General features: G+C 37.5%; 1 long non-coding RNA gene across 1 annotated transcript in view; it reads left to right on the forward strand.

Moving 5' to 3' along the window:
- LOC106871257 (uncharacterized) overlaps window positions 1-4,012 on the forward strand; it is a 413,124-nt gene extending 409,112 nt beyond the window's left edge. The window contains exon 9 of the long non-coding RNA XR_008266340.1: window positions 231-4,012. This is a non-coding gene — a long non-coding RNA (uncharacterized LOC106871257). The remainder of the gene's footprint in view (window positions 1-230) is intronic.
- The last annotated feature ends 52 nt before the right edge of the window (window positions 4,013-4,064 follow it).

The following is a 4,064-nucleotide window of genomic DNA, read 5'->3' on the forward strand; positions in this document are numbered from 1 at the left end:
ATATATATATATATATATATATATATATATATATATATATATATATATATACACACACAGAGAGAGAGAGAGAGAGAGTGAGAGAGAGAGAGAGAAAGAAGAAAATTGCTCCGAAAGTAATGCAAAATAGCAGGCATAACTTTTCTATCGGTTAACATAGGTCATTAAAATTGATTACGTTAATAGAATGGTGGCACTTTATAACAAATATTTTCTGCTCTTCGTTGCAGGAAAATGATGGGCTCGATGCAGAAGCAACAAACCACCATTGATCCCTTGGCGAAGGAAGGGTCCAAACTGTTCGATATCCACAGAAAGCTGCAGGTTGTTACTGAAATGACGCCACTGGCAAGATGGACTCATGTTTTTGTCGGATAGCTTATGGTCTGGAAATGGAGATTTGGTTCTCAGTGTGGCGTCATACATCTTCTCCGAAACCTAAGAATTTCAACAGCGAGCGATGGGCACAGAAAGTCACGGTGACTGTTCTTTGGGATGGTAAAAGCGACATTTTCCGTGATTTTCTTTTGTAACGTGAACAGGTGTATAGTGAGACAGATAAAAACCTTAGTGAAGGCATCAGGTGGAAGAGACCGAAGAAGAATCTGGAAACGTTTCACATTCACCGTAACGGTGTGTGACGACGTCTTTGGCAACGGATCAAGTATTCAGCGAACTGAACCAGTCATGGTTCCCTGCGTCAACGTACAGCCTAGTTTGTCCCATTTCGATTTTCTTTTGTTCGATGCACTGAAAGACAATCGTGGAAGACGAGGATTTGATGACACAGACGATGTCAAAATGGCTGGGGAGAAGTTAGCACAAGAGTGCATACCCTAATTATGACAACGAAGATCTAAGGGTTGGGTTCAACGTTGGCGGAAGTGCACCGCTTGTAATGGAGACTATGGTGGAGTAATATCTGCGTATAGAGAAAGAGTTACTCAACCAACAGATACTCTTCGAATGACCTTCGTCTGTTAATAAGGGTTATGCTCATATTTGCATAAGATTTTGGGACGACCCTTGTATTTACATATCGATGCAGAGACATATAGAGTGTCATGCATACATACACACAAGCATGCATACATACATGCATATAAATGGCATATAACATTAACATTATACACACACATATGTACATACACACACACACACACACACACACACACACACACACACACACACACACACACACACACACACACATATATATATATATGTGTGTGTGTGTGTGTGCGCGTTTGTGTGTATTTATATGAGCATATTGCGTATATATATAGATATACCATATTTTAATAATTATGTAATTATTAAAATATTTGTAAAATTTTTCTATAAGGTTTTTATTTCCGCGTTGATCCACTGGTAAAATCAATAATGATTTCTGCCCTTTGTTATAATAGATATACCGTAGATATATTCCGTTGGAAGCAAATTTCTGTCGTAATTAAAGATTGGGAAAATTATTAATAGAATAATTTCATATAATTCACAAATTGTTGATCCCTCAGGTATAAAATTCTTCATATTTCGAAGCAAAGAAATACTCAATACCATTTTCGCAATTGATAATCTGGTTTCATGCTAAATAATGTTGCAATGACCTAAGACGATGATCGTCAGATGCATCAAGGTCAGGGAAGTAAGGTGGATGAGGCAAAACTTCCATATTGAGTGCCATAATCTTCTCCTGAGTAGTTTGGGCAAAATATGGTCTTGCATTATTGTATAAAAGAGACACCTCTTTACGACTGACAAATGATTGACGCGTTTTTCTGCAAATTTTGTGCAATGCTTTCAATTGACAATACTTATCCGCATTAACTGTTTCGTCTTGTTTTAGAATCTCATGATAGACGACACCCTTCATACCCCATCAAACGTAGAGAATACCCTTGTTTGGGTATGTATTCTGCTTTTACATTGGCTGCTATCTATTGTCGTTTTCGCTTTTATTAATCCTCGTGTAGCTTGCTTTGGGTTTTCCTCAACAATGACTTTCAGAAACTTAGTTATTGACAGGCATATTGAGTGGGAATTATAAGAGAACATTTTTCCGAGCGAGCCTGGCCAAACCATTGTTGGCGTGTTTAGACATTTAATTCAGTGGTTCTCAAACATCTTTTACCTATGGCCTCCTCTGATTACTATTTTACTGTGGTAGACTTCCATAGTCTCTCGGTATTTAAAAACTTGTTTTATTCATACTTATTTCAACATTCCTGTTTTGTTTTTCAAACCTTAACCTGTGTAGTTTGAACTATATAAAACGTTAGAGAAAGAACGCTGGATGTTTCTTGCAATAAAAACATCTAAAGGAAATTTTTTTCATGGACCCTTAATATACTACGCTGGGTCCTCATTTTACTATTCTTCTTGCGTGAACACCCAAAAATCTTATATGGACCCCCAGAGATCGTATAGAGTCCGGTTGAGAACCACTGACTTAAATCTTCATTTCCAAAGACAGAACAAATACTTTTTGTCGCTTCTATTGCTGAAAAGCTCCATTAGAATTCATTCAACATGCAGTGTCTGATGTGTCTCAGAAAAATTCATTTTAGAAGGGGTAAAATCGATAAAAAATTTAACCACTTTGGTTAAACTAATTTACAAAGAATGTAAAAGAAAACATTAGAATGTAAAAAAAAAAATAATGCTCACTCAACCCTCTGAGTAGTTCTCCTTGGGGAAATCCTTAAGAAGTCTGTTCAAGGCTGTGATGCTGATATCCCCAACGTCATGTGGGAAGTTGTCTCTTTCATTTCCTTATATTTATTTATATATTAGTCTCTATGTCTCCACATTGTGCTATGAAAGATAGCAGTTCACTGTTTTTTTTTCTTGATATTAGCACAAAGTTGTATCTGGGTGGAGATGTTTATTTATTCGGGATTGTTTTTGTCCCGGTTGCTGGGCTTGTGTATTTGTCTGGTGGAGTTTCTCTTGTGTATTCGTTGCTGTTTCGTTTGTGAGTTTTCCTTTTGCTGCTATTAATGGAGGTGGTAGTGGCGCTAGTACACATGTGGATTTAGAGTTGGTTGGGCTCGGTGTGGAACTGGTATTGTTTTTTTTTTCCTTTTGTTTTTCGTTCAGTATTTAGTATTTTGATTTTCTTGGTTCCCCTCCTCATTACCAGAGATGTGGTCGAAAGACTCAAACTCAGAAGTGGGTACAATAGATTGTTCGTGTGTGTGTGTGTGTGTGTGTGTGTGTGTGTGTCTTTGTGCAAGTAAGAGTAGAGGAATTAGGTTCAGGTTAAGAGAGTGTTAGCATATTCACTGTGTGGCTTTTATTTTGTTACAACCATTGCGTCCCGCCAACTCAGTCGCTATTTCATGCTGATGTTGGTCTAAATTGATGATGGTCTAAATTCTGCCACTATTGTTCTTTTTCTTTGCTTCTACCGTTGCTGCTGCTTCTGTTGCTGCATATTGTTGTTGTTGCTGTTGTTGTTGTTGTTTAGTCGTTGTTGTTGTTGCTGTTGTTGGTTGTCTCGAGACTAAAGGTGAAATTATTCGGACTTTGAATTGCCAGCTCTTGAAAAACGTTCTTATCCATTCCACTCCCAGGAGAAGCGAAGATAGTATCACACGTACTGCACCTATCTGCGAATCTCCTACCTCTCTCTTCAGTTTTCTGGCTTTTGAAGCAGATCCTACATTTGCAACAAAATATGTTTTTCAAAACAAAATATGAAAATTTATCTAAGAAATTTGAGTTCCAAAGGCTCAAGAACAGACAAAACCAACCTGTCTTATAAACCAACCAGCCCTTTAAGTCCTGGTGGACTTTAAGAAATGTTATTTAACAAAATTTCAACAATTAAAACCTGTTAAAAATATAAACAGGTGAAAGGTCGTACGATCAACCCTACTAGTACTTATTCTATCGGTCTCTTTGCCGAACCACTTCGTTATAGGGACCTAAGAACATTCAGTTGTCATTCAGTGGTGGAAAAACAAAGACACAAACACACACACATAAATACAGATACACACACACACACACACACACACACACACACACACACACACACACACACACACACACACACA

This window comes from Octopus bimaculoides, chromosome 20 (genome assembly GCF_001194135.2).
Source record: "Octopus bimaculoides isolate UCB-OBI-ISO-001 chromosome 20, ASM119413v2, whole genome shotgun sequence".
Taxonomy (NCBI): domain Eukaryota; kingdom Metazoa; phylum Mollusca; class Cephalopoda; order Octopoda; family Octopodidae; genus Octopus; species Octopus bimaculoides.